The 24,672-nt window shown below is 39.9% G+C and overlaps 2 long non-coding RNA genes across 4 annotated transcripts in view; one reads left to right on the top strand and one right to left on the bottom strand.

Annotated features, from left to right (window-relative positions):
• Window positions 1-311, top strand: part of LOC140613843 (uncharacterized) — a 60,773-nt gene extending 60,462 nt beyond the window's left edge. For both annotated transcript variants that reach the window (XR_012014732.1, XR_012014733.1), the window contains exon 6: window positions 202-311. This is a non-coding gene — a long non-coding RNA (uncharacterized lncRNA). The remainder of the gene's footprint in view (window positions 1-201) is intronic.
• Window positions 1-22,838, bottom strand: part of LOC140613842 (uncharacterized) — a 62,176-nt gene extending 39,338 nt beyond the window's left edge. Inside the window, exons 1-2 of one of the 2 annotated variants that reach the window (XR_012014730.1) lie at window positions 22,535-22,838; window positions 16,858-17,097 (exon numbers count right to left, since the gene is read on the bottom strand). This is a non-coding gene — a long non-coding RNA (uncharacterized lncRNA). The remainder of the gene's footprint in view (window positions 1-16,857; window positions 17,098-22,534) is intronic. The other variant, XR_012014731.1, reaches the window with a different exon arrangement.
• Between the last annotated feature and the right edge of the window lie 1,834 nt (window positions 22,839-24,672).

Genomic DNA, 24,672 nt, shown 5'->3' with positions numbered 1-24,672 from the left:
TAGGGCACATCTGACAGGTTCTGGGTTTTCTTTTGAAAACAGGATATAGACCAGGCTTTCTGAAAGGGCCCCTGATTTCGCAAAATTTTCTCTGCCCCTGGTTGATTGAGTGAAAAAGAGCCAACTCCTAGCTTGGATTGGAAATCATGTGAAACTTATTTACACCATTTTTTTTATTTTCTCTCTTTAACTCCCCATCAGACGTTGAGCAGAGGTTGTGTCTGAGTCTGGAGCTGGTTTACATTCATACTGGAAGTCAAACTCAATATGGGGTAAGAATCCAGGTCAACTGAAGTAAACTCTTTGTGAACAAAATAACCACTGTATGTCCTCCCTCAAAGCCTACCAGCGCCTGAGTAGTTCCCATAAATCCAGGCTGCACTGAAAGGGTTTGCTCCGAGCTTTCCACCAGTAGCTTGCATCCACATGCATCAGATTCAGCTGTCTCTTAAATCTGCAAAATGTTATCTGTCTCACTGTGCACAAACTACTGTCCCAAACTGTATTCAATCCAGATGGGCGGCTTCGCCACTTCCTGACTTCCCTGCTATTACAAGAATGAATATTTTGAAACCAGGCAACTAGGAGACGGAGAGCCCAACTGAATGAGAGGCATATAATATTTGGGGAAAGCTTTCTAGGGGGTCTCCCAGAAGATGAGGATATTATGGCCCCCCCTTGACCACGGGATGGCTGAATTTTTCAACCTCCCAGCATGTGCATCAGATCACCTTTGCAAGAGGACATACCCTGGACATTTCCATACACAGGGTCATATACAATTCTCAGTGAACCAGTTTGATCTCTGTGTCTTTCCCTCTCACTCTCAAAAGCAAATTAGTGTATTAATTTGATAGCACAGAAATAAGCCATATCACAGGAATAAGCCATATCACAGGAATAAGCCATATCACAGGAATTAACTCTAATTTTTAAAAAATAAAATAAAATTTAAAATAAAATAAATTTTAAAATAAAATAAAATTTGCAGGGGCACCTGGATGGCTCAGTGTTTGAGAGTCTGCCTTTGGCTCAGGTCGTGATCCTGGGGTCCTGGGATCAAGTCCCACATCAGGCTCCCTGTAGGGAGCCTGCTTCTCCCTCTGCCTGTGTCTCTGCTTCTCTCTCTGTGTGTGTCTCATGAATAAATAAATAAAATCTCTTAAACTAATTCGCAAACACTGGTAACAACAATTAACTGTGACAGCTGATCAGACACGTTGGCATTTCAGTCCTAATCTACGCAGGCAACTACCATCCCCATAAACCTCAGCACTCCTCAATCGTATGGTGGCCATTGGTTTAGGTACCTACACAACCATAGGGGCTAGGACCAGGTCTTGGCCATCACTTTATATGAACCAATATCCAGGCTATAGCAAGGATTCAATAACAGGTATGAGAGGCAAGTGAAAGGTACATTTATGCCTTGGACACCTCTAGAAGGATCTACCAGAAAATTGGTGTGAGGGGTGGTCCTTAAACAGAAAATCTGGAAGACAGGGATGTGAAACTTGCTTTGTATTTATTAAACTTTTTTGCCCTGTGTTTTATATTTATGCGAGTAGAAGAGACACTTATTGAATGAATAAACAAGCAGATGAATGAATAAGGTACATCCAGGAGCACAAGGTTGACGCCCGAATATTTTTGGCTGTACCAACTTAACAGCAGTGTTTTCCTGACCCTGAGTTTCGAATCCTTTTAGTGACTCATGTTAAGTTGTGTGCCAGGTCAAGAGAGTGCTGACACTCCAACTGACTCAGTGTGTCCAGACATTTTTAGCCTCGGAAGAGACAAAGAACTGTCACAAAGGCTAGACTTTATTGGTTCAGTTTTGGCACATTCAGCAGAAATGGAAATGCTCCCTTGCTTTTCTCGATATTATCTGTTGCATCTTGCCTGTAAAGAGCAACGCTGATTACTTCTCTGAGATGAAGCTCTAAGCTAGGCTGAAGGAAAAACTGGAATTCTTCAGAAACAAAACAAATATTTGTCTCATGGCCATAGCTTCGTGTCTCCTCTTAGCCCCAGAGAGGCATATTAATACAGTGAATCTAAGAGCACTGGCTTCGGGGCCAGGCAGCACTTTCCTAACTGTTGCAGGCCTCACAATCCCCAGTTGTATATAAATTGGGAGCAATGGTTTCTATCTCACAAGGCTGCCATTAGGCCTAAATTAGCTAATATATTTAAAATCCCCGGAACATGGGCTCAAAAAGTGGTAGTTATTTGTATCCTAAAATAGTCTCATGGCCCCTTTCATCCTTCAGATTGGCTGGGAACCAACACAAGTCTTTGCTTGGAGACAAGCTTTGAGGATTACCTCCGATACACAACTACACTCTGAGTTTACGCATGTTTTGCTCCCTCCTATAATGAATACATTCTGGGTGTGATGTTTTTGGCATGTCACGTCCTTTGCCTACAGTGTAAAGATTAGCAATAAGCCTGCTACTTCCAAAATTCACCATGTCATCTGTCTGCTTATCCTAATCCCCCATCAGTCATCTTCGCTAGCGTCACTTTCTAGCCAACCCAGGTCAAGATTATATAGTTTGAGAGCTGCCCCAGTGCTGTTGGAAATTTGTCAGCCCTGTCATTTAAAGGGTGTTAGAAAGACATTGGTGCCATCATCAAACTTTGTAGCAGTCTGTCATGCCAAAAGAATTTTTATGAGTTGGGGGTTTTTGGGGCAGGTGGGTGTTGGTTTTGGAGTTGGGGGATGAGGCTGCAGAGGTCAGACTCTCTGAAACCATAATCTCCAAATTCCTGAAGGTTTGGCAAGTTTGCCCAGAGGTGTAAGAGCCCTGCTAGCTCGTCTGGCCACGGCTGTTGTCTGACCATCCCATGACCGGCTGGGCCCGCCAGGGGCCCTGCCTTTCCCAGCATGGAAGTGTGCAGCTCTCCCCACACCCCCTGCCCCAACAATGCCAAGAGCCAGAAACAAGGGCCGGGAGTGTTAGCAGGCCCCGCTTGAGTGGCAGCTTAGAGGGCCTTCATTGTGCCTGGTGCTCCGAGAGCAGATTGTTATTCTGCAGGCATGAATCAGAGCCTGGGCAGAAGGCGCCACACTCCTGCCCCAGCAATGCCTTGCTGCTGCTGGGAAGGAGAGGGGGCTGCTGTCGGACAGAACTTTTGTGGGCCACGTTCCAAGAATTGTCCCTAGAGGGCTCATCAATAAGGGGGAAACATTTGTTTTCCGAATTTAGAACACCCTTAAATTCCATTAGTCTATTATTTCCCCCCATCTTCCCCACCACCCCTGCTGCAAAATAGCATCATTTCATTAACCCCACTCAAGTATGATTATTTTCTCACTACTTCCATTTATCATTTCTTTATGCAATGGATGCATAAAGTTTTATCAAATAAAGAGCTAAGTTGGAAACAATTCTCTCCATTGTCTGTTCAACTGTCATTCAGATAGTGCTCCCTGCTAGGTTAGCTGCTACAGATTTAGCCCAGTTGCTGGATGAATGAAGACAGTCTGTTTTCACAGACCTTTTCTAGACTAGATGCTTGTGAGGCATCAGTCCGTGCAATGACTCCCTCTTTGCTCCAGGTATGGAAGATGCAGCTCTCTGCGCTTTCTCATTGGCATGAACTCATAAATGACCACTGCTAAAAAGTCTCCTATTTCTCCACCAAAAGAGATGTGCTTGAACCAGGGTCGCACGATTCTGGTGGTGGGATGCTTTGTAGCAATCAGAGACTGTCTGTATCTGGGCAAGTTGAATGATGGGAAGTGGTGACCAAGATATGCAAAGACCATTTGGGGGAAATTTTTGTAAAGGATCCAACATGCACATACCATCTCCTCTACTTCACCCTTTCTCCTCCCCCTCACCCTGACCCTCCAAAAGTGGAATTCATCAGCTTTGAAGGCATGAGAAACGTCAAGTGTGGGATTGTCTAGGGTGGAGTCTCCAATGTTTTCAACCCTCCTCCTCCTCTCGCGCTCACCCCCTCCCCCATTCTTAGCCTGGAGTGTCAAAGACACCAAAGATATTGAAACTCTTCCCCTACTGACTCAGCCTCACCACCGTGGGTGGGGATGGCAGGGAAGTGTGCATGAATTTCTCTAAGTCATTTTTCTGGTTCAAGCAAAAGGCAAAGGAAATGAAGGAATCTGATGCACAGAGCACAGACTATGAATCTCCTCTAAGACGTGTGCCCACAAGTAGGCTATCATTATTTGAGTGCGAGTATAATTAAAAATCTTTCAGCACTCCAGTCATACTTCCTGTCACAAGGACAGGATGACACACTGATCTAGGTTTAACGCTGCTGGCAATGAAGATAGAGAGGGCATCATGTGGACATACTCCCTCGTGCACGTATGTATGCATTGGCAAAAATGATCATCCCTCAACCATTCTTGAAAAATAGTACATTTTATCCATATTGTTTTTATAAGAAGCAGAATTCAGGTATATAGTAACCTTTCACTCATGTCACAATAAACATTTTTGGAATACATAAAAGAGGATATGCATTGTCAAATGAATGGACAGATGGATGGATGGTTTCTAGAACTCCCTAAATCCACCCATATACACATTTTACTTACTTTTTTTTTTAATCTTTATTTTTTTTAAGTAAGCTCTACATCCATCATGGGGCTTGAACTCACGACCCCAAGATCAAAACTTGCATACTCTACCAACTGAGCCAGCCAGGTGCTCCCCTAAATCTACTCTTAAGCTCACGTACTTCACTTTTATCTTAACTCATGTACTTTATTGGCCCAATATTAGAGTAACACTGAAAATCTGCCTCAGTCAAAGGGAGTGTAATCACAAGTTGGTAGTAGATTTTTCTTTTCCCCCCCTATGCTGTATAAGGAAGATTAACATGAAGATTGGGGAAAAGAAATGGTTTGCTTCATGTAGCTTTTGCTTGGGAAATCTGATGTCTGTTTCTGATGGTCTTCTCTCCAAAATAAGTTGGATAGATGTGTATTCTTTTGAGAGAACTCATGCACCAGAGCTGTAATGCCTGAGCTTGAAAAAGGAAGCTTATATCACAGGTAAGAAGTTGATGGAAGAACGTTGGTTAGATACACCACACAGCTCTAAAGGCACTTCCTTCCTCTACCAGATGGAATCCAAATCTAGACCAACGTGCTTTTTGTTCAGAATGTCGTCTCTTCAAAATATCAAAATAAGACCTCAAAACTAGTTTTAAAAACAAGTGAACTAATCAAAGGTAGGATTTGTTTATCTGCTTCCAAAGGAAGGCATAATAACGATTCCTTCCTCAGAAAGAAAAAGACCATTTACTTACCTCTTCTACGTTACCTATTCGTTATGCCCAAATGTGTTATTCTGGAAGCAATGACTCCTACGGTTCTGTAATGTTCACTGAGGATTCGGTATTTTATGAGTTGGGAATAGCATGCTAAAAGCATGGTCCCCACCTTGAAGGAATTCACCTAATCAGGAAGAAAAAATATTGTTTGCTGGCTAGATGCGTGATTAATTATAATGATTCACAGTTTCTATTCTGAGCTCTGCCATTCTACCCTGGGTAGCCCTGGGCAAATTGTTTAAATTTCCCCATGCCTCGGTTTTCTCATCTGTAAAATAGAACTAAGACTACCAGTCTTCCTCGGCTGTTCAATGAGAATTAATTAACGTTTGAGATCCTCAGATGAAAGACTCTCTGAATGTGTATAGGGCTATTACACAAATAATAAAACTGCTTTTATGCACAGCTGGGCATGATTCACGTGAGAAGAGACAAATTCTTGTAAGCTCTATATCCTGTCAAGGCCAGAATGTATATCTGCCCCTTGATGGTGTAAACCTTAGACTATGTCCAACAGAAATATAACTTTACCCACATATGTGATTTTAAGTTTTCTAGTTGCCAAATTAAAAAATAAATAAATAAATAAAAATAAACAGGTAAAATAGTTTTAATAATATATTTGATTTAGCTCAATATACCTCAAAATGTTATTTCAACCTGTCATAAATATAAGCAAGTATTAATGAGCATTTTATGTTCTTTTTTTTTGAAGACTAAGGAATTGAAATCTGGTATATGTTTTATACTCAAAGAATATCCTGAGTTTGACTAGCCAAGTGTCCAGTGTTCCTTAGCCACTTGTGGCTGGTGGCCCTTGTATGAGAGTTCAAGTCTAGAAGTTCTCAAAGCTCCAGGTTGTAAGTGTCATCCATTGGTCCATGTGCCTCTGGTTTCTCTTAGGTGGACAGGTCAGCACAAATATGCTCCACTCTTCTCCTCTGTACTGTTGGGCTTTAGAGAGGATGCTTCTAGAAAGTCCCTGCTTCTAGTAGCTCTTAAGAGATTAGCAAGATGGTAATGGAAGACGCTCTAAAGAAAAAAATAAATCTTTCCACTTCTCTCATCCTCACAGAGGAGTGTCTTGACACATTTGGGGCAAGTTCCCTGTATTTCTTACCGTGATTGCCAGCACACACTTGGCATCCCCCAGAGAATACAAAGACTCACAGCATCACCCCTGAGACTTCACTTAAGAGCACTCAGTCAACTTTAAATGATTCCCAGTGATGTTGATGAGAGTTTGAAATAAAATAAACAAAAATATGTTTTGTTTTGTTTCATCTCGTTGGAGGGAAACTGTCACTGTTGGATTGGTTGGTTGGTTGGTTGGTTGATTGTTCTTTAAACAGAAGAGCATCAAACTATTAAGGGCCTGAACTATTGTTGATTTTAACCCTTAAATTCATTTGCTTTAGAAAAATCCTAACTCAAAAACTAAATGATTTTTCAAATCAATTTGAAATAGATAAGCCACCATGTCATCTTACATAATGGTTTGCACAGTACCAAATGCTCATGAAAAATATGCCTCATGTGGACACATTGGCCATTTCACTCTCCCCACTGATCTTTGGGAAACCCTTTTTTCCTGGCAATCTTGGTAATCTCCCCGATGCATATTGAGACCATCCTGCTTCCACCTAAATTCCAGTCTTGATTTACCCGATGAATCTGCCTCATATCCCGCACTAAGCACATTCTCTGTGACCCTCTTCAAACAAAGTGTTGCATGGTCTTGAGTCATGCCAAGCTGACCTCAGGTCATCAAATGTTTATTAAACATCTCCTGTGGGCAAAACAGGGCCTTGCAGAGCAACGTACCATAAGTATGAAGGACCTGGGCTCCAGATGCCTCCATCTCAAAGCAGTAAGAGGAAATGTGCATTTTTAGAGTGAAAGGAGGGCCTACCTATGGGAGAAATGCAGCAAACTCTTCATACAAGAGTATTTTAGGTAGTTCAGGATGCTATAACAAAATAGATAGCATAGCTTACGCAACAAAACTATTTCTCACAGTTCTGGAAGCCAGAAGTCCCAGACCAAGATCCAGCAGTACCGGTTTCTACTGAGAGCTCTCTTCTCGGCTTGTAGACAGCTGCCTTCTTGCTGTGTGCTCACAGCTGTGTGGCCTTTCCTTGGTGTACGCAGAGTGAGACAGCAAACTCTCTGGTGTCTCTTCTTATAAGGGTGTTAATCCTATCAGGACAGTGCCCCATCCTCAAGACCTTGTCTAATCGTAATCATCTCTCCAAGACCTTTCTCTAAATACCACCACGCTTTGGGGTTAAGACTTCAATATGTGAATTTGTGGGTGGGGAGGGACATAAACATTCAGTCCTTCGCATAGGGTCTCAGACTAAAGAGACCCTACCCAGTTGGGTTGATCAGCAAATATTTAATGATGCAAGTTGCATCTGAGGTAGCTATTAAGGTGCCCTCCCTTCTGGATACTAACAGAAGTCATGCATCAAAGGCCAAATAGATGAAAAGAAGTTTGTACATGAGGGCAGCTATTTCTAATCAATATGCCTGTTATTCTGACACTCTGCTCATGTGGCCTTTATTTCCCTTTCCTGAACTCCAGCCTGCATATCTCTCTGCCTTCTGGACATCTCCACCTTTAGGACCCACGAGTATCTAAAACTCAGAATCTCCAAAACAAAATTTGTTATCTTCTATCACCCAGCTTGTCCTTACTCCGGTCTTCCCAAACTTCTTTGGCGCCAACACCTTCCACTCAGCCATTCAAGCTAGAGATCAAGAGATCTCCTTCCTCACCTCTGAATCTAATCAACTACAAGTCCTATCGAATCCACTCCTTGTCTTTCTCATCCCCTTCCCCTCCTCACAATTTCCACTGCCTATACGCCAGTTCTGAGCATTGTTATCTCTCTTTTGAACTACTGAAAGATTATTATTTTTTACTGTTACCATTACTGCTACTGCTACTACTACTTAGCAGGTATTGAGAGTGTTCCATAGGGCAGTGTCCGCCCTGAGCACTTTATAGGTATTGTTGCCTTTAATCTTCACAGCTATTATAATTTGCATTTTACAGATGAGGAAACCAGGTCAACAAAGAGGCTAAGGAACTTGCCCAAAGACACAGGTGCTAAGTGGGAGAAACAGGTGGTGATTCCCAGCAGTCTGAATCCAGAACTTGCTCTCATCATGACCCTGGAGTTATTCTGATTTCTTGGCAGGGGGCTCCCTCCTTCCGGACTACTCACTTCCAATTCTTCCTCTGTACTATTGCCATAAAAATCTGTCTAAAATGCAATCTGATGTTCTCATTTCCTGACTTCAAATTCTTCAACCTCAGCTTCCATTTCCTATAGGATAAAACTCTGTGGGACACAGGGCCACAAAACCCTCCAGATCAGAGAAAGGCGGGGCCTTTTGAATCCTTTTGCTTCCCTACCTCACTCTTTTTAATCTAGCACTTCTAAATACTGGTCTCAGAACATGTCATTCCATTTCATGCCTTCAAGATGACACATGTGCTGTTCTCTCTTCACAGAATATTTTTCTTCAGTAAGACACCACATTCCTTCCCATTCAAACGTGTGTGCATGCATCATACCCTCGCTTGAATGAAGCTTCCCCTCAAAGAAGCAAGCCAGTTAGCTAAAAAGTGATTTGCTGAAAGTGAATTCCTGAATGCTTACTTTGTCAAGTGACCAGTTTACCAAATTTATCAAAAACTTTAAACCACTTAGAAAGTTTACAACAAGGCAGCCCAGGTGGCTCAGCAGTTTAGCACTGCCTTCAGCCCGGAGAGTGATCTTGGAGTCCCGGGATTGAGTCCCACATCGGGCTCCCTGCATGGAGCCTGCTTCTCCCCCTGCCTGTGTCTCTGCCTCTCTCTCTCTCTCTCTCTCATGAATAAATAAATAAAATCGAAAGAAAGAAAGAAAGAAAGAAAGAAAGAAAGAAAGAAAGAAAGAAAGAAAGAAAGAAAGAAAGAAAGAAAGAAAGAAAGAAAGAAAGAAAGAAAGAAGGAAGGAAGGAAGGAAGGAAGGAAGGAAGGAAGGAAGAAAGAAAGAAAGAAAGAAAGAAAGAAAGAAAGAAAGAAAGAAAGAAAGAAAGAAAGAAAGAAAGAAAGAAAGAAAGAAAGAAAGAAAGAAAGAAAGGAGAAAGTTCACAACAATTCATCTTGGATGGGATGGTTTCTATAGCCTTTTTAAGATATCTGTGAGGTTACAGTTGACCAGGTTAATTAATTGATCTCAGGATCCTGACCTACAGATTTTCCCTCCTTTCTCTCTGTGATTTCTGTACCCATGTCTACACTTGACTGATTTACTTATCACCCATGTAGTAATCATTTCACATGTCTGAGATCTGTAGGATATCGTGAACTCCATAACAGGCTGGCTGTGTATTTTTAATCCTTATCCCTACACCTGGTGGAATGTGAAGTATGGTAAAGCTTCAATAAATACATTACGCTAAATCTTACCTAATAAATAAATGAGCCCTTTTACATACTACTCCCTTTCATCCATAAGGAAAATTAAAATTAAATTAAACAAACAAAACAAAATATATTTTCTAGAAAGTAGTAGTCATAGAATATATATGCTGTGAGCCTGTTCCTCACATTTTGGGGGCCCACCTAGAAAATAAATGGAGACTCGCATACAAAATATTTTGAAGTTTCAAAGGCAGTCTAACAAACTATTCAATTAAATATACTCTTTTTGTCTTGAAAAAGATAGCTTCATAACCATCTGGAAACTAGGATTAAATTTAGAATTCTCATTGGTAGTGTAGGGGTATTCAATCTTAGACCCTAGCTCTTGGTCCCTGGCCCCTGGCCTGTAGTCTACTCCTCCTTCTGCCCCAGTTCTACACTGTGAAGTAACACCCACATGCACTCACTCACTCACATTTATGTGAACATCCAGCCACCTGAGATAGCTGCCCCTCGATTCCATAGTGATGCAGCCCACTCCCTTAGGCCATAAGGCCCTGGAGGGGGCTGAGTTCTTTGGGATGAGGAATTCCCGGTACCATGTAACTGGAATCCCTTGGGCTCACAGCCATTCAATGTTATGTTGGAAATGGAAAAGTATGCATGGCATATTAAATTTTAAAAGCAGAGTTTGGAAGTTTTAAGACATATGTATGATAATCTATTTTTATGAATACGCATGCATAAAGGTACATAGAAAAAAATCTAAAAAATTATACATCGAATTTATTATGATTGTTATTATCTCCAGGTGGTGGGATCAGGTGTGATTTTTTTTTTTTACTTACCTATATTTTATATGTTTCCACTATGAACATGAATTAACTTATATTATTTTTAAATAAAATTTTAATCAAAAACATTTTTTAAAGTACTTATACTGGGATAATTTCTACATGGTTTAAGTGAAACATGATATTTCTTAAAAAACCTCAGAAATTTAGTACTTCCTATCCAGGAATAGTAGAGGATTTATAAAATATACCAGAGAACTTACTGGCTAGTGAGGAAAATGCATGAAGCTATTGAGACCCCCATATTTACAGACATGCGCTCATGAAGCTATGAATGTATACATTTATACTGAGTCATATAAAAATACTCAAAGTATACAGTGCATATGTGTTCATCCCAGTGCCTGGAATTTTGTGGACAGAGAAGTGCTCTGTTCTCCACAGAGCCTGTCACTAGCTCACTGTCTGAATGTGGGCAAACCACTGTGGGCTCAGAATGGTAGAGTCAGGATATAAAACTAGTCATTAGCAAGATGGTCACAGACTCTCACAAATGACCATCTCTCTCTATTACTAACGTGGAACGGAAGGATATTATTTGTTAATATTCCAGGTAATTTTAAGAATTGTGTGTGGGGGTGGGAACACATACATATGCAAATTGCTGATGGAGCTTGGATGCTTATATGCGTAGCATTTCAATAACCTTGGATGTTGTTGGGTTTTTTCCACTGAGAGTAACCTTCTGCCTAGAGATGGAATCAGAATAATCATCATATAAATTTTCAACAATCTCAGTGAATAATAAATTGACCCAAATATTCCCAGTGTTCAAGTTATAAATTAATTCTGAACTAAGCTTCTCTGAACTCATTTTTAAGAGTTAGTTTTAAATTAGCATTTCCTGCCATTTGTAATAAATAAGTGTTACATACAAATAAGAATATGACAACATTTCTGTTTTCGGGGGATTCTATTTAGACCATAAATATTCACTCCAGGATAACTGTCTGGGAGTGAAAAAAATTCCATTCCCAAAAGAACTGCTTATTTTCACCATATTCTGAAAAATTGATCTGTTTGAAAACAAGAATGTATTATACATTCTGAAGGTTTATGCATTCTGTTATCAACTTTGTTTCTCACAATACTAAAATAGAAATATAATTGCCTTCATAAGCTACACAAACAGCAAGTGAGAAATCAAAGAAACGTTCCATGGTGAAAGAGAATTAAAAATACTGAACACATTGCCATAACATGCCACATTCACACTCAAACTTCTTGTATTTATTCATTTTATTTACTTGTCTAGGTAGTTCTCTACTGATTTTAAGGATGCATTTCAAAAGCTGAGCATTCTGACAATAGAACACATATATCCTTAGGATCAATATTGAATTTGGTAGTTGAGTTTACCAGATAGCCTCAGAAGCCTATACCTACCCCATAGCAGAATGGGCTAGCCTTGGAAATTCACCACTGAGGACATGCATTCCCAACCATGGCTCAGAAATCATTTAACTACCCTTCCTCCATGCTTTCCTGCACTTTTGGACACAAGAAGGAGGCAACGCAGTGTCTGGGGGAATGCTCTGAGCCTCCAGGGTTAGAGATGGTCTGTCTCTGTTGTTTTTGTTTGTTTGCTTAATTAACTGTGCTTTGTTTTTCTGAGTATAAAAGGAATGTATGCCTGTTGCCATGAAAATTAATAATGCAGAAGGTAAAATTTAAGAAGTCAACGTCTCTGGTGATTCTATTCAACAGCCATACTCACTGCTAACAGTTTGGTACATAATCTTCTTATGCTTTTAGTAAGTGTTGGTAACTTGCATTTTAAAAAAGTAATCATATCATATATAGTTTCCTGCCAATAAACACATAAAAAGATGTTCGATACCATTAGCCCTTAGGGAAATGCAAACCAAAATCACAGTGAAATACCATTTCACACCCACTAGAACAGCTATCTTCAGAAAGACAGGTAATAAATAACAGGTACTCGTGAGGGTGCAGAGAAGTTAGGACCCTTATACACAACTGATTGGAATGGAAAGTGGTAGCCTGGCAGTTCCTCAAAAGGTTGAGATACAGTTGCCATGTGATCTAGAAATTCCATGTCTAAATTATACCCAAGAGAAATGAAAACCTATGTCCACACAAAACTTGTACACACATGTTCATAGCAGCATTTTCATGATAGCCAAAAGGTGGGAACAGCTCAAATGTCCATCAATTGATAAATGGATGAGTAAAATGTGGTATACACCCATGTAACGGAATCTCATTTGGAAATAAGAAGAAATGAAGAATTAATGTATGCTACAACATGAATTGCTATTTTAAAATCACCCTAGGGGCACCTGGTTGGCTCAGACAAGAGAGCACGGGACTCTTTGGGGTTGTAGGTTCAAGCCCCACATTGGGCGTAGAGGTAATTTAAAAATAAAATCCTTAAAAAGAAAAAAGAATCACTCTAAGAAGCCAAATACAAAAGGCTTCATATTGTGATTACATTTATATGATACATCCAGAATAGGCAAATCCATGTAGAAAGAAAATAGAGTCTGTGATTACTAGGGCTGGGAAGAGGAGGAGGAATGATGAGAGAAAAGTTAAGTCCAGACAGTTTTCTTTCAGGGTGATGAAAACGATCTAGAAATTAGCAGCAATTTATAACTCTGTGAACCATACTAGAAACCATCCAATTGTGCACTTTATTTTTTTTAATATATTTTTAAAGATTTTATTTATTTATTCATGAGAGAGAGAGAGAGGCAGAGACACAGGCAGAGGGAGAAGCAGGCACCATGCAGGGAGCCCAATGTGGGACTCGATTCCGGGTCTCCAGGATCACACCCGGGGCTGAAGGCAGTTGCTAAACCGCTGAGCCACCCAGGCTGCCCCAATTGTGCACTTTATTTATTTATTTTTTTTTAATTTTTATTTATTTGTGATAGTCACAGAGAGAGAGAGAATGAGGCAGAGACACAGGCAGAGGGAGAAGCAGGCTCCATGCAGCGGGAGCCCGATGTGGGATTCGATCCTGGGTCTCCAGGATCGCGCCCTGGGCCAAAGGCAGGCGCCAAACCGCTGCGCCACCCAGGGATCCCCAATTGTGCACTTTAAAAGAATGAATTTTATGCTATGTGAATTATGTATCAAAAAAGTGTTATTAAAATATATATATACTAGCTGTGTAACCTTCAACAGGTTGTTTAACCTGAGTCTTAATTTCTTTTTTCTATAGGGTACTGTGTGGTTCTACTAATATGTATATCTGATATATATTTAATACTGATATATAATCACTATCATATATATAACCATTGATATATATGTATGTACATATACATCATCACCAATATATAATAAATATATTTATATCTTTATAATAATTTTAGATACCTTATATATATTTATATATAATACTGTACCTGGCACAGGACAAATTTTCTGATAATGATAGCTATGGTGCTAAATTCTTTATGCTACAGAAAACTTCCTGTGATTTGGGGGGGATATTAATTTTACAGCCTAATATTTTTCAAGATAGTTTGAGAGAATAACTGGAGCAGATAAACAGGATTCTTAAGTATCAATAATAATGATCTTCATCAGTTTTAGTTGTTACAGAGCAAACCTCCTTTTTAATGTCTTTTCTCAATTTAAAATAACTAGTCATTCTCCTCCATATAATTTCCTCATCTTATATCCTAGTTATTTTTTTTTTATATCCTAATTATTAAGCTCCTCTTCCATTTAGCTCTCTTCTTGATGAATAAGCCCAGATTTGTAACACTTACCTGACTGGTGATTTTACATTTACCTGCTTGGTTTCATTAATTTGTGTACTAAACCATTCTAAGAAGGCAGGGCCCGTGCCTGTTTTTGTTGAACCCTGAATCAGTGCTAGCCCAGGGCCAGACACATAGTTAGAGTTCAAGAAATAGTTGTTGAATGAATGAGTGAATGAATGGATAGATAGATAGATAGATATTATATCTTCTTAGTGAATGGTCTTCCTGTAAATGGGTGGTTCTCAGTGAGGGATGGGGTGTGGAAAGAAGGCAGACTGTCATACAGGATACAGGGTGTCATATATGAATCACCTGGGGTGATTTTTTTTTTAAGTTACCTGACACCTTCTCCCCACGGTGTAACTACCAGATCTTACAGTGTGCTGTCTGGGGCAGGAAGGTCTACTTCACCCAAAACACACCCCCTACAACCAGTCACTAGTGACAAAAATTTCACCAAAGGACACAAAACCTTCCATTCATAATCAGAGATAAAGATTAGGGTTCAAATACCTTCCACCAGTGTGATACCACTGACTAGACCAAGTGTCAACAAAGCTGACCTTTAGACCTGCCTTGACTTTGGATATGGGTATGGCAGGAAGGAAGGGGGATAAATACACGGGCTGCTGATGATCCGAAGAAGGTGTTGGAGAAGTGAAGCAAAAGCAGAGACACAGATGGGATAAGATGTTGAAGGCTTCATCTTCTTCCTAAACTTGCTAGTGTCAAGCCTACCTTCCCTAGGGCCCATTTGCTTTCTGCTCTCAGGGTAAGAAGCTCATGAAGCATACTGCCCGGGTTTAAGACCTGCCTTGGCAGTCACCATCTATCACTGGTCCACCCAGTGATGTTTTCCCATATGAGCTGGGAGGAGAGCTTCTTGTCTACTGTGTGCTTCCTTCATTCTTATTTCCCAACATATGTTAATTTTTTTAACCAGAACCCTAACTGCTAATTCATGTTCACCTTTGATCCAGTCTGTTCCCAAGAGCCTTGACTGTATGCAAATCCTATTTTTAACTTTTTAAAAAATATTTAATTTATTTATTTGGGAGACAGGGCACTAGAGAGACAGAGCAAGCACCAGTTGGGGGCAGATGGAGAGGGAGAGGGCTCTACCGGGAGCCTGACAAGGGGCTCAATCCCATGACCAGGGATCATGACCTGAGCTGAACCGACCGAGCCACCCAGACTCCCCTATTCTTAACTTTTTAAACTATATAACATACACAGTGCATAGAATATAAATGAATAGTTTAATGAATTATCATAAAGTCAATATTTATGTGACTAAAACACAGTTTATATTTACATTGCATATGTATATATTATACATATATAAAATATTACAATAATTTTATTGCATTTCAGTTAAACCACAATAGGAAGAATTTTTAAAGGAAAAACAAATAGAAATGATATATTGTAAATACCTCCAAAAGACCCTACCCATGGCCCCTGTCCAACCACAATTCCTACAACCCTCCCTAAAAGAACCATTATTCTCACTTTTATGGCATTCACTTTTCTTGCTTTTCTTTTCTCTCTCTTTTTTTTTTAAGATGTATTTATTTATTTGTGAGAAAGTGAGAGTGGGGGGCAGGAGGAGGGTTAGAGGAAGAGAGAGAATCCTAAGGAGACTCTGCATTGAATGCAGAGCCTGATGGGACTCAGCCTCAGACAGAGACCCTGAGATCACAACCTGAGCTGAAACCAAGAGTCCGATGCCTAACCAACTACATCAACCAGGCGCCCCTTTTCTTGCTTTCCTTAATGGATTTATCACCTAAGTATGCCTCTCTAAAAAAAAACCAAAACTTTAATTTTGTCAGTTTTTAAACTTTCCACAATTGGAATCATACAACATATATTTCTTCATGCTGGATTTCTTCCTCTCAACATCGTTCTTAAGATTTATCCACATTATTGCTTGTAGCTGCAATATTTTATTACATACAGTATTTATATACTTTTATTTATATACAGTATTCTAGTGAATGAATGTCCCACAATTTGTTTACACGTTCTCCCGTTGATGGATACTTGGGTTGTTTCCAGTTTCGGGATATTATGAGTAATAATGCTGTGAACATTTCATGTACGTGTCTCCTGACATACAAATGCACCTATTTCTGGTGTGTGTGTGTGTGTGTGTGTGTGTGTGTGTCTCAGAGTAGGATTCTGATAACTTACCTGGTGGTATGTGTATCTTCACCTTTATTAGATAATGTCAAACTGCTTTCTGAAATGACCACCAATTTACAATCTGACCAGCAGTGTTTGAGAATTCTTTATACCTGGTACTATCAGACTTTTAGCTTATCCGGGAAGAAGCAGGATCTCATTACCATTTTAATATGCATGCCTACTCCCCCCTCTTTGGGGTACATTTTCTTTCCTACTGTTTGCTCTTCCTTAACATTTTCCTCATGATTTAATTTCTACTTACCAGCACGAATTCATTACCTATTGCCGTGGAGCAAATTATACCAAAAATTAGTGGCTTCAAACAACAAATACATATTACCTTTCACACTCATCAGTGTAGGTCAGGAATCCAGGAGTGCCTTAGCTGGGTGGTTCAGGCTCAGGATTTCTTACGAGGATGCAGTCAAGGTATTTGCCAGGGCTGCAGTCTGAAGGCTTCCCTGGGGCCAGAGGATTCACTTCTATGGTAGCTCACTCAGACACCTTACAAGTTAATGCAGCCACCATAGAGTGCTCAAGTGTCTTCATGCATGGCGGCCAACTTCTACGTGCGGGGGATCTAAGAGAGGAGCAAAGAGGCAATCACAATGCCCTTTCCGACCTGGTCTTTGAAGTCACTTCTGACATTCTGTTCCTTACAAGAGAGGCACTAAATGTAGACAATAAAGGAGAGGAGAATTAGGCTTTGTGTCTTGAAAAATGGAGCATCAAAGAACTTGTGTACATGTTTTAAAATGACCACACAACACAATTCAAAATCTCTTGACTGTCACCATCTGGCAAGCACCAAAGTAATCATTCTTTCAGGCATTAATGGGCATTAAAATTCTTGGGCAAAAGTTTGATTTAAAAAAACAAAACAGGGGGAATCCCTGGGTGGCTCTGTGGTTTAGCACCTGCCTTTGGCCCAGGGCATGATCCTGGAGTCTTGGGATCGAGTCCCACGTCAGGCTCCCTGCATGGAGCCGACTTCTCCCTCTGCCTGTGTCTCTGCCTCTCTCTCTCTCTCTCTCTCTCTCTCCCTGTGTGTGTGTGTCTCTCATGAATAAATAAAATCTTTAAAAAAAGAAAACAGAAAACATGCATAGTCTCAAAGTATCTTCTTACAAGATATTTACTAATTACAAAGGGAATCATAATGACTTTACATGGAAAAACTTAGCAAACGTGACCTTGACCAAATTATCAAAATTAACATCACAATGAGACATATCAGGTGACTTCCAATATGATGCACTGAGGACACGTAACATCATTTCTGTGGTATTCTTGCCAAAAAATGCATAACTTAAATTTAATCATGGGTAAATATCAGATAAGCTAAATCCAAGTTGACGAACATTCTACAAAATAACTGGGTAGTACTCTTCAGTAGTATCAAGGTCATGAAAGACAAAGACGGGTTGAGAAGTTGTTCCAGATTAAAAGAGATTAAGGAGACTAAGGAGATATAAAAACAAAATGTGATCTTGGACCAGAAAAAAGCATATTAATCAGAAATTGGTAAAATTTGAATTAAGTATAGTAGGCTAGTTTAAAGTGCTATGTTGATGTCCTCATTTTCATAATTGTACTGTGGTTATATAAGATGTTAACATTTGAGGAATCTGGGTGAACAGTATATAGGAATTCCTTGTTCTAGTTTTGTAAACCTTTAGTAAATCAATGAAAACAAAAAATAAAAATTATTGTAAAAATATGTATCTTAATTAAAGGATCAATAAAAAGATATGAGTGATATAGTCACATCAGAAGCTCACTAGTCTCAGGGACACCTGGGTGGCTCAGTGGTTGAGCATCTACCTTCAACTCCGGTCGTTATCTCGGGGTCCCTGGGATCGAGTCCCACATCAGGCTTCCCATGGGGAACCTGCTTCTCCCTCTGCCTATGTCTCTGCCTCTCTCTGTGTGTTTCTCAGGAATAAATAAATAAAATCTTAGAGAAAAAAAAATAAGTTCACTAGTCTCTAATAGGAGTAGCTGCTGAGAAGAACTGCAACAGTTTTCTGTATGATTTCCATTTCTTCCTGCTTCAAGTCCTAGTGACTAGGCCTTTCTGGTGATATCTGCAATAGCAGTTCATCTAAAACAGCTAGACGGTATATGGTCATGTCAATCTCCTACTTAAACCCTATCAAGGGCTTCTCATATCTTAAAAGAAATCCATCTTTCCTAGCAAGGCATCCTCACAGGAATCCTTGGCCATAGCTAAGAGAACACATTCTCAGAAGATATGCAATGGTTTCTCACTTCTGGATCTTTGCATTTGCTATTCCCTCTTCTTCACTGGGAAAGTTCTGATTTTTCTTGGAGATTAGCTTCCAAATATCTGTTTTTCTGTCTTTTTAGGGACCCTTTTCTCTCCAAATGCAGTTAATTGTTATCTCCTGCCTCTATGGCATTTTGTAAGGGATCTCCCTTGTAGGATCTGTTGTACTCTGTTGTACATAGGTGCTTGTATATCTGTTGTTGTTGCTTTTCTGGGTACTGTTAGCTTCTAGAGAGTCAAATCAAGCTCTGTTCATTCTCAGCATCGTCATAGTAACAAACCAATGGTAGACATATTATTTATTGCAATGTGAAAAAAACAAAATTAAAGCCACTTAAAGCAATAAATATGTAAGTCCAAGAGCAGTGTAGAAGGATGGATTCTGTCTCAGGTTCTCCTAAGGCCCAAATCAAGGTGTTAGGCAGGGCGGCAATCATCCAAAGACTTGACTAGGGCTGTTGGATCTGCTTCGGGGATGGCTTATTCACATAACTCTTGACAAAAGGCCTCAGTTCTTGTCCATCTGTTGACAGAAGGCCTCAGTTTCACCGCATGGGACTCTTCATAGGTCACTGACTGTCCTCATGACATGGCAGCTGGCTTCTTCCAGAACAAGTGATCCAAGAGAGAAAGGAAGGCAGAAGCCACAATTTTTTTTCAATAAACTATCTCAGAAGTTACATATCAGCACACAAAGCTACCCTGGTAAGGTGGAAGAGCACCATACAGAGCACGCATACCAGGAGGCAGGAATCATTGGGAGCCATCTTAGGGGTTGAAAAACATAGTAGGCACTTATTCAATGTCTAAATGGATGAATGAATGAATGAATGAATGAACCACCTCTGGACCATATCCCAAAGCACTTACTGATTAAACAACCAAAACGAACTTACGTATCTTAAGGCAGTCTCAACTATAATAGTCTCCCAAGACACTGACCAGGACCACAAAAAGCACTTGAGAGAGGTTCCCAATGCATTATTCACCCACTCTCCTAATTGAAGGATCTTATTATCATTTTTCAGGAATATGGACTCAGATCAGGAAAGGCAGAGCGATTGACCTGAGGTCACTACAAAGGTCAGATGACCCAATAGTAGACTCCCTGTCCACTGAAGAGTTTTAGATGAGCACACCTTCTGGATGGTGTTGAGCTGTTTAGAATGCTGAGTCTTGGGATCCCTGGGTGGCTCAGTAGTTGAGAGACTCCCTTTGGCTCAGGGCGTGACCCTGGGGTCCCGGGATCGAGTCCCACACTGGGCTCCCTGCATGGAGCCTGCTTCTCCCTCTGCCTGTGTCTCTGCCTCTCTTTCTGTGTCTCTCATGAATAAATAAATAAAATCTTTAATAATAAAAAAAAAAAGAATGCTGAGTCTTCTCCTATTTTCATTAAAGAGAGATTCATATGTGCAAGGGATGGCCAGCTCACAGACATCAAAATGTTAAGATTTTCCCTTTCCTAATTTTGGTATGAGACACACTTTTCCATTACGTCCTAATCTTTGGTATAAAAGCAGAACAAATAACTGGCCATTTCTGCAAATTTTTATTGAAGATTCTCATATTACTTACTAGCTGTGTACTTCTGAGAAGGATTCACAGCCTTATACCTTCATGTTGTCTTTCTGTATGACTAGTTCCCTGTATGGACTGTCCTTCCCTTCACTTTTATATCAACCTATTCTAATTCTACTAGTTCTTCTAGTTCCAGCCAAGAATCTGCTCCTACAAGAAGTTTCCCTGATCATTCCCTCCAGGGAGTTCACTTCCTAATTGGACCAACCCTATCCTACAATTTGTTTCACTCTTAGCCTTTGAGTCTGTTCTTTAAGCATTTAGGTATATGCAGGATGTGTCATACATATTTTAATCTCTACTTCCCCAAAATAAAATATTCTTTTTTTCCATAATAAATAGTCTTTAAATGAACAAATAGATACATTGGATATCCTTTACTAGAATAACATTTAAGAAGAACTCTTTACTTTTGAAAACTTGAAGGTAAATACTTTTGCAATACTCAAACTCCTTTTCAATCTTTTGTTTGTTTTTTAGTTTCTGTTGGCTTTTTGTTGTGATTTCAGGTTTTTTAAATTATTACACCCTTGAAGGCAGGACATTGATACTGTAAAAGTAATGGGTTACACATGTGCCTTGTTGATGCCTTTCCCCTTTAACAAAATTAAGTTTGCTGATCACATTCATTTCTAAAGCCTTCTGAAAATGTGTGTCATGCTTATGGGTGGCCACATTCCACAGAACTGAATATGTGCTACGAAAGGAGAGGAGGCTTGGGGGTGGGGAGGAAACCCTTACAAGGCAAGAGAACTGAGCATGTGCGAGTTTCTGTACTAACCAAAGGAGGGCAGGGAAGTGCAGTTTTGGAAATATCAAGAAGGCAAACAGAAAAGGAATTTAAGGGAGAGAGGGGAGTCTGACCACATTCAGGAGATCACCCAGGATCCACAAATGGAGAGAGTGCATCAAAGAAGGAAGCCTCTTCATCAGAGCACTGCTGACTCTCAGGACCTTTCTGGCATCTCTTTAGCAGGTTCCATCCTTTGGGGATGCCCAGACCAAGATACTATTCCTCACACTCAGTGACTCCTGAGATCCCAGCCCTTTACCTGACATACTATTGGTCGCCCTGCATCAGAATTGCAGTGTGGGAGGGTGGAGTCCAATGGAAGACTTCTGGCTCTGCTTGCTACCTAGAAGCTGGCAGGTTACCTAATGGCCTGTAGCCTCAGTTTTCTCATCTATAAATTGGGGTTAATAATTCCTATAGTGCAGATATTTTTGTGGATCACAGGTATCACAGGATTATTATAAAGATTACATATCAGTAGATGATAAATAGTAACTATGAAAAGCAGTCTTGTCTTGCATGGTGGTTAAAAGCATGGAGTCTGGATCTGGATTGTCTGGGTTTGAATCCTTTTTTAATTACCTACTCTCTGTATAACTTACTTTCTGTGATTCACTTTCCGAATCTATCAATGGGGATAATAGTGCAGCCAGTATCTCACAGAGCTGATGAGAGGATACAATGGTTACAGTACAGTGCCTGTCACATGAAAGGTATTCAGTAGGTGGAAGTAGTAGTAGTAGCAGCCGCAGCAGCAGCAGCAGCAGCAGCAGCAGTAGTAGTTGCTGTTGTTGTTTTGATTTAAAAAGATGCAGTGGAGGGCAAAGGTTAAGACTGTGTGCTCTAGTGCTGAACTAGCTGGCTTCCGATCCTTGTTCTACTCTTTACCAGTTGTATGATCCCAGAGTCTCCATTCTCTCATCTGTAAATTGGGGATAATAGTATCTTCTTCATAAAGATGAAATAAATTCATATGTATGAAGCTGATGCACAGTAAACAATAAATATTAGTCATTAGTCCTATAAATTCCAATCACCCATAGCTCCAGTTTTTGTGCATTTCTGTGGGTTGTGGTAAAGCTTGACATTTTGTACAATTAAATAAACTTAAAGTTTATGTATTCTGTGGTAATTAACCTGAACTACCAGTTCCCTTGGAAATAAGCCAGGTTTTTAACCATAAAAGGTTTTCAACTGGGTCCCAGCTGACCATCTTTTCAGGGTCTATGTGTATAGCAGATGGTGAGCTGCATTTTCAAAACTGTTCTCTCCAAAGAGAAGACTGTAAAGTTCTCAGAAAAATGAAATGCCCTCATTACAAGAGAGTGCCATTGTCTCTGCTCCCTCACCCCATACCTTAATGACTGGCATCGTGAAGTCCCACATAAAGGGAAGAGACCTCATCATTAGGCGTGTTGGCGAATCTACAGACTGTGATTTTCAATGACACACCAAAAGCCAGCCACTTCAACCCGCATTTTTACTTTGCTCTCCGACTGCACTGCAGTCACAGTACAAGTCATTCGCTCAGATGCCGGAAAGGCTGACACTCCAGGAAACTTTTTTTTCATTTCTTCAGCCAATGATCTTGCAGCCCAGTGATGTCACCCAACAATTATGCAATATGACTTAACTGTTGGATAGGTGACAGGAATTCCACTGACACCAAGATCACAATGAAACTGCTTAGCTGCTAAATTAGTCATATTGTACGTTACCGATAAGTCACTTTTAAACTGATTAACTGCCAGTTCAAATAGCACTATTGTCTAGTTAGGGAAGTCGGGGCCCCATCACTCATAGTTTAAATGATTACATCCAGTGACTCTAGCATCTGAATCATGCAAATGAAGTGGTTATCGAACTTCATAACAGCACAGGCCACTTGAAAAGGGACACAGTGTGAAAAGGAAACACTTTCTATCTTCCATTTTTAAGGGAAAATTTGTACAATATTTTCTGGACTGTAGCCTCCAATTAGTCATTCCAACCGCTTGATGATTTTCCAAATCCAAATAGCATGAGAATAGGATCCTGTTTCTCAGCGAAGACAGGGATTATTTAGCATTGTTTTTTTCTTTCTTCCACAAGTTGGCCTCTGTCCTACAATTCAACTACACTGTGAAAGGGGACTTTTTACTGACCGCAAACCACGAGGTGGATATCACTTATTCCATAATATCCATTGTTAAAATAATGCTTAAAGGTTCCCATTTAAAAAGTATTACATGTGTGTTTGAAAAAATTTAGGAAATACTGAAAAGTACAAAAAGGAAGGAAAGCCCCCCACAATCTGATCCTTCTCCCAAAAAATCATAACTAAAACTTTGTCAATTTCTCCCACTCTCAATAAAGAATGAATATAGCAGCCTAGCAAACTTTTGTCAGGGAGCGTGGTGGATGCTGGGCATAGAAAGATAAATAAGATTCCAACTGTCTCCCTTAAGAAGCGCACAGCTTAATGTAAGGGGGTATTTGAACACAAAAGAGGCATTTAGTACAGGCTGGAGAGAACAGAATGTGGAGTGGAGGAGATGGAAGGGATTATCGGAGCAGATTAGAGAAATCCTAGAGCAGGGCTACTCAAAGTGTGGTCCGCAAGGTGACACCAGATCTTACAAGCTACCTACAGAAACAGAAAGAAAGTATTTAAAACTTCTGGAACATTTTGACAGGGTGATTGTCTTTTGCATCTAAAAATAACTTTTTAAATTGGACTGGTGTTTTGTACGTCTTTTTTTAATTTAACTTCTGTTGTATTTATTTTTATTGTATTTTCAAAAAAAGCAGTCTACAACGGATTCAAAATTAAAAATGAAAAGCTCCCCTGTCACTATAAAAAACCACTGTCTTCAGGGACACAATAGCTTAGCTAAGTGTAGGGTAACCAACCGTCCTGGTTTGCACTAAACCTGGCAAAGTCCCAGGTTTAACCAGGATGAGTTGGCCACCCTACAAGTGTTTTAATTCCAAGAAAAAGTTAACTCCATGGGAGGATAGATCAGACGAAGGGGAAACAATCCTCAAAGAAACAAAAGAAGAAAATTTCTCTGAGCTGAAGAGAGATTTTACTCTTCAGGTCAAGAATTCACCAACAGCAAGATAGGATCATTGAAAAGGGAGTCACAGTCAGCTACATCCTGATGCACTTTGTAAATTTCAAGGATCAAGAGGAGAAAAATCGCATGAGATGACACACACAGCAAAATAAAATGAACAAAATAAATTAGTAAGATGGTAAAGCACAATATTTATAATATTACGTTCCTTTAACATAAAGATATTTGCTTCAGCTTCCTAAGAGAGAAAATAATGTCCTTTATATACAAATATAATAATGAGGATAATAAACTGGAGATAGAAAACCATGCTATGAAAAAGGAAATGCCAACATGGTTACGCCTTTAACATAATTTATATGATTTGGCATGAAATTTGGCTCTATGCTTCCTGGTTGGTGATGAAAAGGTTAGGACTCACAGTCATTAAAACTG

This window comes from Canis lupus, chromosome 22 (genome assembly GCF_048164855.1).
Source record: "Canis lupus baileyi chromosome 22, mCanLup2.hap1, whole genome shotgun sequence".
NCBI classification, from domain to species: Eukaryota; Metazoa; Chordata; class Mammalia; order Carnivora; family Canidae; genus Canis; species Canis lupus.
Note: the sequence above shows the minus strand (reverse complement) of the source record. Positions and strands in the feature narration are given on the sequence as shown.